This window comes from Sturnus vulgaris, chromosome 4 (genome assembly GCF_052056855.1).
Source record: "Sturnus vulgaris isolate bStuVul1 chromosome 4, bStuVul1.hap1, whole genome shotgun sequence".
NCBI lineage: Eukaryota > Metazoa > Chordata > Aves > Passeriformes > Sturnidae > Sturnus > Sturnus vulgaris.
In genome coordinates, this window is record NC_142246.1 from 22,889,837 (window position 1) to 22,902,920 (window position 13,084).

Below are 13,084 nucleotides of genomic sequence, written 5' to 3' on the forward strand. Positions count from 1 at the left end.
CTGAGTAAATTTATTTATTTCATTTATCTGAGAAAATTGTATCTTCCACAAGGACCTTGGCTTTAAGGAATCAGAGAGCTGTGGACCCTGCCACATCCCTCTATGGCTTGTTTGCTAACCAGTCCATCATACAAGCAAATGTGCAGTATTTCTCATGAGAATTTGGCTGGCTTTTGCTTCCAGATAGGATTAGATAGACTAAAGAGTCTTTCAAGACCTCTGCCCATGCCTTGTAGCAGTATTTAAGTCATTTAATTAAGGCACAACTCTGTCTTTTGAATAAAACTTGCAGGCTGAGCTCACAATTAGTAATTTTTTCACCTAAAATTATTGTTTGTTGGTCTTTGAACAGTTCTCTAGAGCTTCAGCCTTTTTCACCTTTGGTATATACAGGGCTGAAGATTATCCCTCCTTCTTCTCCCCATGTCGCTGTCTTGCCAAAGCCCATTTCTTCACACCTCACTAGCAAGTCACATGGAGTTGGGTGGGTTTTTTTCAATTCTAACCTCAAATCCTTTCTAGAAGCACCTCTTGCTCTGGTTATGTCCCATATAGCAGGCATGACTTGTGTTTATTACTCCTGAATGCCACAACCTTGCATTCAGCCCTATCCTGACTGCCTTTTCATTAGATGCCACTTATTGAATGTTACACAATTGGTTCCTCCCCACTTTGTTTTACAACTCCATCAGTTTTCCCTTCACTGATTTATTTGTCATGATTTGCATTCATCACCAGTCTGTTGATGGAACTATCAAAATGCACTGACCCTTACAGGACACTGCAAACCACCGTAAGAAATGCTCCCAATATATGGGTTTGACAGGGTTATTTATTTTTTTAAAAAAGGACAAAACTTCAGAGACATATATTTGTTGCATATAGTTGTCTTATTCAGTGAGACGTAGGTTTCTCTCTGTTCCATAAGGACTCATATACCCTTCATCTGAATTATTTGTCCATTGCATTGGTTACCACCAAGGAAGATCTTCCATTAGTACAGCAAGCTCAAGTCCACAAAAATATTGGCACAAATTTTAGGCACCAAAGTCTAATTGGTATGGCTCACAAAATCCATTTAAATCCTGGTAACCTCAGCACCTCGGATTTTTTTCAGTAAAGCTCCTGAGCTGCCCAGAATTGTGTATACACAGAGATGCCTCTGCACGAGCAGGGCAAACACCACCGAACCTGGTTCATCTCCTAAATGCGTTTGGGATTGGGAAACCAGACCTCTGAGCTTTTGTCTGTGGTTAGACCTGATCCTGAATGTGTTTTTGGGCCATGAGTGTTGCATGTTGATGCTTCTGGCAGTAATAGTGATGCTGATGCTCAGGCAATACTTTAGTAAACACAATTCCTTTGAAGCCAGGTCTGTCATGGATAGCTTCTTGAACTGCTGTTGATACACATTTCTCTCAGATTCAGATGTTACCCTTTAACAGTCACACATTTTGTTCCTCAGAATTATTATAAATAATTAAGAAAATTAAGGCAGAGTAAAACAGCTTCATTTTTCACTTGACAATTTGCCCCTAGTAGTGCAACTTCGCCTTTCTTGGAATAGAAGCAAAGGTACTTATACAAACACTTTGGTGGGAAATAATCATTACCTTTACGTGGGCCACCTGTTGGCAAGTGAAATACTTATCACCCCAAGTTAGGCTAAGTTTAAAAATTAGCAATTCCATTCAAACCACCTGTTTTAGGTCAACATAAGTCTCTATATCTCTGTTATCTGCAAGGCTCAGTGTCTGGGGCTGTAGTCTGGAAAGCTACAGATGATTGCTGGGTTTCTGGAATGAGGGGAGATGAAACAGCATCTCCTCTGACCCCCAAAACCAGTTGGTAATTCGATGGCCATGCAGGATATTGCACGTGCTCCAGCACTTTGCATTGCACCAGCAGGATGATTTCTCATATTGCAAATTGTACATGAAGTTACTTCTAACTGCTGCTGGCCATCCTTGCTGCAGACACTGCTATACACCATTTGTGATAGTGCATAATTAAAAATTCCTTGTGAACCTAAAAAGCATTTATCCCTATGTAATTTATTTAGAATCAAGATTAATGATCAAATATGGTTTGGGATTTTTTCCCTGTGCAGCTACACAGAGCTGCGTTTCATAAGTAGGTACTACCTAAGAAAGTAATAGAGCCCATATAGCCCTAATTGTTGTAACTAAATACACACTTAACAACTTGTTCATTGCCACGTTATACAATCAACACCTTGACTAAGTTCAGGTATCATGTACCAGAACATTTGTCATCAATGATCATCTGTAGCTTTATGAGAAAATGCACAGGCTGTCTGGTCTGAGAGCTCTTCTCTCCTGCTGTTACTGCCTTTCAAAATGGGCTACCAAGCCAATCTAACTCTTTTCAGACTGAAATGTAATGCCTCTCAAGAAAACACTTTTCGAAAATACCAGTTTCCAAAGTGCTCAAACCTGCTTGTGCATTTTTTAAGTCAACAGTAAACTGGTCGTGAAAACTTGCTATCATGTGTTGCAGGTCTACACAAGGCATGAGCTGGTACTATGGGTCTAGTGGCCTTAATAAAGCCAAGCTGATTTCCAACATCTGATACGTGAGATTAAGGATAGAAAAGGCATACATTTAATCTCCATTAAAATGAAGTGTCTTGTGAAATGTAAGTGCTTGGTTTCTAGGCTCTGAGGAGGAAGGTACACCTGATCTTGATAACACAGATTCAAAAAAGAGAGACAGACAAAAATATTTTTAACAAGAAAAGTTGTGTTTTGGAGACAGCTAAGTTTTAAATGACTCATTATCAGGAAACAAGTCCTTGGCTTCTTTTTAGAAAAAGGGAAATCCTGCTTGATTGTTCAACACCATGTTAGATGGATGCTAACATCTGCCAGCCTACGAGGAGTGAGGCTTACGAGCACCTCAGCTCAGCATCTCTGTTCCTCTCCCTTGCACAGGTGAACTCTCAGACATATATGTTTCACTGAAACCATTCAAATTTTACTTCACTTTGCTCATGAAACTCCTCTGCTGCCAGTAGGAGGGGTATAAATTGTTCTTACCCTAAATATTAATTACCTTATTTTTAAAGGTATTCTTCCCCCCACATCCCAGAATATTAAATGACAAACCTACTGTGTTGGCAGTGACTGACCTAAAGCATACTGTGAGCAGGCTGATTAACTGAGACAGGTATTTTATTAAGTAGAAATACCACACCTTGATCAACAAAAATACAAGGCCAAATGGTGATGTCCCTTGTCCCAGGGCAAAGGCAGCTTGGGCCCCCAGCAAGAAAGCAATGCCCAAAGTCCACATATCAACTTGTCCCTGGGTTAGTCCAGCACTGGGCAGTGCCCTGTGAAGTTAGGCAGGCACGTTCTCCTCTGTTGATCCTAGTGTGGCCAAATAGGCTTTTACAAACACAGAGACACAGCCAGTGTCCTTGTGGCAGTAACTGTGTGTCCACTTCACTCACGTGCTCCTATAAAATGAGGTTGTTTATGTCTGGACTTAATTCATCCCTCCAGTTTTGTGTTACATAGATTCAGTGCCATCATGAGTCCTTCTGTGTGTGACACAACTGCCAGCAGTCACAAAGCCCGGGGACAGGTGCCAGCACCACCACAGGCAACAGGAGAGACCAGGGAGATGTGCTGGCCCTGTAATGACTGTCCAGCGGAGGGATGGGGACACCTGTGAGATCACCTCTCCACCTGGAGACCCTGAACCGTAACAACTCCCACTGAGCTGACAGGGTGTGTCCTCATGGACACTGCACAGCTATTTCTTCCTTCAAGAAACTGCCACAGTTTTGCATTTTTAACCACAGAAGGAAAGACAGTTGCTGAAATTTCAAATACACCCCTTTGGCAGAGAAAAATAAGAGCTACTGGTTTAAATGTGACCTTCCTAGTATTTTACTTGAAATAATAAGGAAAAATGTTAATCCTGATGATGATGATAGGCAGCAGCTCTAAAAGCATGGCTGTCATTAAAGTTCTTTATTTTCAAATCCTGACTCTATTCTCATGACAACTTTATATTCATAAAATGCATACAGAAACAGCAACTTACTAAGAACAACTATGTAATTTTATGACAAACATCAGACACCCCAGAAATGCTCCTGCTGAAAACCCAGCAGCCTGTTTAGAGGTCTATTGGCTGAACAGAAAAATTCAATGGCCTCATCAATTCTAAATAAGGAAGAGATTAGTGCATTGCTTCAAGTGTCATGTGCAAGTTTAAAGATAATTACAGTATCATTATACATCACTTTGCTCTTTCTTGCCAAGATTGTCACTCTTTTCCTCCTCATTATTTTCATAAATGAGCTGAACAAAGCAGGTGTCTTTGAGACTGTTGCTGAAGCTGTGCCATGCCATGCCCAACTGCAGGATCCAGAGCCAGCGAGGGGATCAATAGGAACTGGATCACTCTTGGTTTCCTACATTCTGCCATTAACAAAATGCAGGCGTCCAAAGCTGAAACTTGTGGTGGGTCAGTGAAAGAGACTGCAGCATTTCAGCACAGCTTTTTGGCCAAGGCCCTTTTCTGAAGATCTTTCAGACAGGAAAGGCAAGGTTACATGGGATGGATGATGCCTTCACCCTTTTATAAAAAGGCAATATTGAGGCCAACAGGCCATGACAATGTCTGCAATGTGCCAGACACACTTCTTTGCCTGCAGCTGAACAGAGTGAAGAAGTTGCCCCAGGCGAGGTGAAACATTTTGAAAAGGTGAATTTTCTTAATCTGGACCACTTTGGAAAATTCTGTGGGAAAAGTGGTGAACTACGTCAGCAGACCTGAAGGGGCAGGAACAATGGCTGGCGAGAGACTCGCTGAGTAGCTTGTGATGAGCAGCTTGGAAGAAAGCAACCTCAGAGATCATTGACAATGACGTGTCTGTCTGCTGTGCAATGTACCCTGCTGCCAGCACTGCCAAAGGGCTGCTTATTCTCATCATCATCTGCATGCCTCAGTTGGGTCATTGAACTTGTCCTTCCTCAACTGTTTGGCTCAGGTGCTGCACAGAACACAGTGACATGTGCACGGAGCAGCATTTGCTGCACCACGTATTTCCCACGTATATTCAGACAAGAACATGTACAAGCAGAGGCTCTCTGCCCACTAGAAGTACTATAATATAAAGAGCAACAGTGCCTGAGAGGTAGGATAAAACCAGCCTACTACATCCTGAGGCTAGCTGCTGAAATTAGGACAAAAGGAAACAGCCTCAAGTTGCACCAGGGAAGGAAAGATTTCTTCATCCAAAGAGCTGTCAGGCACTGGAACAGCTGCTCAGGGATGCAGTTGAGTTCCTATGTCCAGAGGTATTTAAAAGACATGTACATGTGGCACTTAGGGACATGGTCTAGTGGTGGACTTGGCAGCGTTCAGCTAATGGTTGGACTCAATGATCTTAGAGATATTTTCCAACCTAAAGATTCTATGATTTTGTGAAATTCCCACTTCTGCTATGGTGACAACTGGCATTCTAATCTAGAGCCTATCATCAGCGTTTTGATCATTGATTTCATTGCAAGAGTTCATATTTCATGCTTAAACTCCAATTTTATTCTGGTCAGTTAGTTACATTCATTTTGCATGGGACAAGTTAATGTTCAGGGCCTGAAAAGCAGTTTTTAGGGAGGATTTACTGCAGAGATGGTCTATGCACAGTTTTCAATTGCTTAGTCCTAACTGGCTAAACATGTTAAAAATGGTTGGTTCCATTTAAAACTCACCAAAATCTGTTGACTTTGACTTTTGATTGTATTAGAGTCAAAGAAAGTGACAGAAAACAAAGTGTGATATTTGTAACAGTACTCACACGTAACACGACTCCCCTGACATCAGGTACAATACTCTAATGGCTACAAGAAGGATATATTTAACATAGGGATAAGCACTACAGAAAATTCGACTTTAAAGGTCTTGCAGGGACAGGTTATGTTCTCCAAGCACCAATCAAAAGCGATGTATTTGGCTTAAAAAATTGTAACAAAATTACCAGAAATCGGTTCTTTTGTTTCTTGCTCCTTTTTAGGAGGAAAACACCTGAAATTATTCTGTAAATTAACATCCTGGAATTTCCCATGTTAAAACTTGAATGCTAATCAGATAATTCAACAAAGATTTTGTACAGCCAACAATTGGCTACAGCTTCAAACTAGGATCTGAAGGTTAAACTTATTATTTTCACCATTATCGTTAGAAAAATAACAATCACAGATCTAATTCCCTTAACCTTATTATACCAGTTCCCTTGGCCTATTAACCTTACCTCACAGCAATTTTATTTACAGTTTTTAAAATGGAGCTAAAATTATGATTCCCATATGAAATAAAGTCACCTTGTGTTGTGTAAATGTCCTGCCTATTTCTGTTATCAATCCTCTCTGCATCGTCTTTCTATGGTGTATTTAATCTTGTGTATGATTCACTTGCATTATCTGTAAGCACTATCCATGCCTAGCAGTGAACATTCCCAGGAGGAGGGTCCCTCAATGAACTGACCTCCTGCTTAAAAACTGCAAAAATTATATTCAATGAGATGTGAGTTATGATATTTCAAATAATAAAGTAAGAAAACTTTCCCGAGTGAAGTTTTGTCTCCTGCCATGGCTTTTTGACGATCACAAATCAAAATGTGTTCAGAAATATATGGTTTTACTATGGCAAGAATAAGTCCATGCTGATGAAAAAGTTATTGATGTATCACAGCACCACCAACACCTGGAGAATCCTACTAACATGACCCTGCTTCTTCAATGTCTATTTTGTTAATGCAATGTGTGTTTCCTGAGCGTTTTTATGCTACTGCAGTGCCAAACCAGCCACCTCTACTTAAACCACTTCTGAAGGAAGTTTGGGTAAGTAAAACCCAGTCACCTCCCTTATTTTATAATGCACTTTTCTGCAAGTCATTCAGAACTTTGTTCAAAAAAGTAGTGTAATCCCTGTGTTATCCTGTTTGCCCCAGCTCCATCTTCTACCCACTCCAGTAGATACTAATTCATAACTCTCACCTATTTTGATAGGGCTTTTTAGTGGCTGAGGCTGAAGATATTACCCTGCAATATATTGAAGCCACATGTTGAGGGAAGCTGAGAAGATGAGACATGGTTTGTGTAATCACTATTATCAGCTGTCTAATCAGGAAACAGCACAACCATTCCCTTCTCCCCATATTCCCATATTTCAGTGTAGTCAGTGAAGTCTATAATTACCACGATCAGACAGGAAAATGCGAGATATATAAATTTCAGTGTAGTCTTTCCTATTCTGCATGAGCTGTACTTGATGGGAAACTTTTTGCAGTGTTTCTTTACCAAAAATGTGATTAAACACTGTTCTCCGCAGAGATACTGACACAGGTGTGTCCTCCTCATTAACTGTCTGCTGTAGAAAACATTCTGCTTGGAAAGGGAGAAATTTTATTCAGGATGGACTAGAAGCTCACAAGCTTTTGCCATAAGAAGAACAGGAGAAGCAATGTTCTGCAACTGAAAAAACCGAAACCATAACTAGACTCATCTGTTAATCATTACGTGGGAAAGATAACACATTCGCTTATTTCACTTCTTATCCTGAAGAAAATATTATATATGAACATGGTGATTTAATTTAATCATTGAAAATGTCTGTCAAAGGCCTTGCTGAACTCTGTGGTGCAGGGATATGCACACAGGACACTTTATCCAGCTGTCTGTCTACATAAATATTAGAGTAATACGTTCCACTCTGCAGTGCAATCAATGGTATCTTAAAAAGTTCATAACCTACAGTTCTCTTTTCAGCTTTTCTGATCAAACGTTTTCCTCTAACTCTCCTGGAGATCCCAGAGTGAAACATAACACATCCTGCCTGTTCATATAAAGTCTACTTGCTTAGTTAAATTTATTACAATGAAAATAGCTTCAGAATTTTCAGTTTACCTTAATCCCATGCACTACTTTTATTGCAACATTCTAAGCTTTGTGTATACCACGTGAACTCTGCAACAACAGGGGGCCCAACCTGTAACCCTGCTTTCAGCAGGAGGCAGAGATTCCAGGAAAGCTGAAAGTGGCTCAACATGTTCCCTCCCCCTCAGGTCACTGAAATGAAAATCAACATAAAGCAGACCACAGTCGGGATGTGAATGTTCGCTACTGAAAGTACATTAAACTCAAAGATTTGGCTTAGTCAGTGGCTGGGGTTTTGTCCTTTTTTTTTCCTTTGTGCACTGACATTTGACCCTTTTTATAATATGCACCTTGCACCACTGAAACCCAGCTAGTTATTAATTAAACTCAGGTACCAATGGCTGACTTGTACATATCACCATTTTAACTGCCTGGCGCTGCCCAGGAGTGGGGGCTGGAAGTCAATCGTCTTTCCTGTGAAATTCTGTCATGTCGGCAGAAAGGAGCTGCAAAGTGCAGCAATTTGTACTGACCTCTGATCTAAGAAATTTGTACAGACCTTTGAACGCTGGATTGGAGAATTGAGAAACAAGATTTACAAGTACAAGGAAGAGATTTTCAGCACTCGTTACCTGTGCCCAGTGTTAATATTATAAATTTAAAAAAATGTTTAACCAAGGCAGGAACTCTCTGAGGGGGCAACTCTCCTGTGCTGGGTTAATTCAAGACAATTTAAGTCTACTGAAATAAAAGCTCACTTGGAAATACCTATGGTTTTGAAATGAAATTTCTGTTCACTCCAGAAAAGGAGTGGGATTTGAGACAGCTATAATTTGAAATTCACCTTTTGTTGACCTTAAGTGAGATTATTTCTTTTTTAATTAGAAGCTGAAGAAAGAAGACAAGGATCATTTGATTCAATATAATTTCTTCAGCAAAGACTGAGCTGAAATGCAGGATTGAATGGACATTATTAAAAAGAGTAGCAAAATGATGACTCCTTTGTTAACTTTATTTTTATGCAAGAGATTATCTAATCTTGGTTATATAGTGCAAAGCTATATGAGAAACCCATGGAAAAATAACCAAACCATCATCATTACAACAAGTTCTTGACAGATAGTCATGCGGCCTTGTCTTGACAAAGAAGTTCTGTTGAATTAACCATGTCAATTTAATTAAAAACCTCTCTCAACTCTTACACACACTGGCAAGGTCTTTGGTGCAACACCATCAGCTAACACCAACTGCAGACTGTGTTGGGTGTGAAAGCCTTCAGAGATCAGCTGTGATGGTACAATTGAAGAAGATGTCCTTTGTGCCTCCCAGCCTGCCAGGCCATGGAGCACTGCAGGGGACAGCACTAACATTTGCCATGACATCCCTCAAATGTTCTGAGCACAGGCTGTCATCCATGGCAAACTTGGACGTACAAAGGGAGGGGAATGCTGTACAGATACATTTTGAATCATGGTTTCAATCCCACCTAGCTCAGGACAGGACACCATTATATACAGCTGCTACATCTGGTCCACATGTAAACTGACTTTTTTTGTCATTGATTTTAATGGAACCTTACTTTCAACAACTACATTTCTTTTTTTTCAGGTTTAAGTTCAAACTTCACTATTGTTATCAGCACTGACCCCAATAAAACAATAAATTAATAATTAAGTAAAGAAGGGTGAACAGATTAACGTCACGTGTCCAATGTCACATACAAGTCTTACACATTTCACATGCTGCTTAAGTAGCATAAGAGTAGAATAATATCAAAGCTAACTTTCTTTAAATGCTGTCAAATTTTCAGAATGCCGATTGAGCTATATGGATTATATATTAATAATACTTACACATATACCCTGTTAACTTAAAACTTCCTAACCACCTTCAATCTACAAGCCCCAAATTCAGCATCAAAAACTGATAGTCCACTTTCAAAGTTTGATTTTTTTATGTCAATCTCTAAAAAAAGCAGAACAAAATACCAGGCGGCGCAGACAATGGCAGAGCCAGACTGACTGAAAACACAATGTCAAGCAGCTGAAATCGGCTACCTTTTACTTCATTAATTTAAGATAGCAGAAAAGATATCTCTGAAACATGATTTTGTTTCCTTCTGTCTAAAATATCAGTGCTTTAGCGTTCATTGTTCTGACATTTGTTTTGGTATTTGCTATGCAAATTCTTTTAGATATTCACATGTTGGTCTCACAATCTTACAAGCAGTTGCTTAATTCTCAAACAACCCCTTAGGACCCTCTAAAGGAAGGCAAACCCCTGAACCCATACCTTGATGATGACACACTTTTAGTCTCAACTCCCTGATAAATGAAACCCAGATAAAAAGCCCTACAGAGCAAACAAGATTTCCCTACCTCTCCGCTCCTGCGATCGAAGTGCAACAGGTTAAGGGGACTCGTGCCTTTGCCCGAGCAACCTTTCTTCCTAATGGCAAGAGCTGTGCAACCTGGTTATAGAGTTTATGCATCTCTTTATTGGCCAGCGAGCGTTAGCCATTTAAATTCCTTGGGAGTCATTTGTTAAGGGCTCTTAGGCTGAGGCTAAGTGGGTGGGACAGAGGGAGAGGGGATGTTAGTGCTGCCAGACGCAGAGAGCTCTCCAAAATGGTTTGAAGATTAATAGAAAACTATCTGCAACGAAGGGATCTTTGGAGGGAGGGCTGCATCCAACCTTCAGGGAAGCATAGGAAAGAGAAACTGTAACATTTTCACAGGTAATAAGAATTTGAAGAGAAAGATTTCATTTAAAATTCAAAACTTGGAAAAAAAGGATTGAAACATGTACAAACAACTCCTTCCTAGCACAAGGCGTTGTGCAAATAGCTTGGGTTACTCACAACAGATAAGATAAGAAAAGGGCATATTTTGCTTGACTGCATGAGGCTTTTTCAGTGAAATATTTTGTTTTCTTTGTGTTGTCTGGCAAAATTATTTCAGGCTGTGCTGAATCAATTTACCTTTGGTTGCAGGTAAAACAAAGGGTCTGCAGCTCCTGGAGTGAGAAATAGATTTACTGATCATGTCGGCGGTGGGACGGCAGGAATAACTCAGCCTATGCCGTGTACCCGACATGCACTGTGTCAGCAGTAAACACGGAAACTCCAATGTGTTTGCTCAAAAGGAAAAAAAGCACCTGGTGCAGAAGTAAAAGCATAGGGGTGGTAAAACATGATTCATGACAGTAGAAATGGTCTGTACATAACAACGGAGCATTAGGCCCTGGGAGCACTTAGGCAAAGCAAACAACACACCTTCTCAAGCAGCCAAGAGGAGGAACTGCTCTGAAACACTCTTTGGATGATAGATTTGCCCGGTTGGCAAGCAATGGGCACAACCAGAAGGCGGGAGAAGAGGGAGCAGGGCTAATTTCTTGGAAAGGAGACAGCCTGAAGAAGGTGAAAAGCAAACAGCATATTGCAGCTGCAAAAAAACCCTACAGTTTTCTGTCCTTTCCCAGGTGTTTTTTTACTGTCATAACCATTCCTTTCTTCTTTCTCTCCTTTTTTACTGTTTTTCCCACCCTAAAAAGAAAGCTTGATCCAAACCTCCATCCAAACAGCACAAACTAGCAACAACCTCATCCACATGTGCAAGGAAAAATATCTCAAACTCTCAGTGACAAACCATAAATACAAGTATGTTCTGCACAGGATGCACTGTCAGTTTGTTTGAGATGGTCCTACAAAATAATTTTTCTTTTTGTCTGAGTCCTTTAGTCTGGGCATGTAAAACTTAACAAACAACTTTATATTGCCAAGTCAGAGGCTGGCCAATGGGGAAGAGGGGTAAGGGAGTCAGTGAGTGTAGAGATAAGCCCTCTAATATTAGCAGGCTCCAAGTTAGAGAGAAAAATGTGGAGGATGGCAAAGACTGGCAAAAGAAGCATCTTTGTGGCGGTTTCTGAAGGCAAACACGAAGGAGAGCTGTTCTACTTACACTGCAAATCAATGGGTGATTGCAATCACTCTGCTCTGGATTTTTACACTTGTTTATCCACTGCACTGGGGCTGTGGTGTGTTAGGCACTGTACAAACACACCTGGAGCCTGGATCCTGGTCACAGAGTGCTGGTAGCCCAAATCCACTGTGCAAGTCTTTCATCTTCAGAATTCATCCCTGCAAATGTTAACCCATTAACTACAAGAGCTGCAGAGAAGCAGGTACTGCCCCGCAGGCAGGGAAGCTGCAGCATGGAAATTTAAATAGTTTACCCAAGACCATGGAAAAAATCAGTATCAAAACTGGAGTTACAATCTAGGAGATTCTGCCAAAATAAGATCCATGCCTCAATCTCACTCATCTCTGTAAGAAAGTGAGTATAAAAAATTGGCAGTTATGAATTTGCAAAACTCCATCAAATTAATTGATTTCTAAAATTCAGTATCTTTCTCTTACTTCATATTTTTCTGTTGGAAAACAAACAAAACTTATAGCTTAAAAGTATTTAAAAGTGAATCCTATCAGCTACAATTGTCTGTGTACTTGAATGCCCAGAGCAGACTATTCTGGTGTAAGTGAAAAAGCACTGATGCTCGTGAACTGATGGGCTCATTTTTAGAAGGCTGTTCAAATGCTATGTCAATCAGGATCATGTAAGGACGCCTCTCAAACCCGCAAACCCTTGGCTTTCATTTCATATGTTCATTTTTTGCTGCATCCTGTTGTTAGTTTCCAAGCTATTTTCCCATTACTGTTTAAAGCAAGGATCATCAACAGATCATCTGTTGCAGAGTATTCTGAGGTGTTACCATTCTGAGTGGCAGAATTTAAAATTATATTAATTTTCTCTGCAGGCTGTGCTTTTGTAAGGAACTTCAGAAGTTTGGGCAGAATTCTGCAGTGTGTCTCCCGGCTTTCCCTGACGTTAGACACCTGGTTTCCTTTGACTTCAAAACCACTGTGATTGCATGGCTCCTTATATACTTCTTTATGGTGACATGTAAGGAAGAATGGAGAAGTGTTAAGGGCAGAGCCATGTAAGCAGCAGGGAGGATGGATTGTATATACACCACATATTCCTCTCTTCATACAGCATCCATTGCTCTGGGGTAAAAACATAAGCACTTCTTTCCTTATATGCAGCTGACTACAATGAATAAAACCCACCCACAGTTACAATAAAAATATATATATTTCGTTGTTTTGCCAT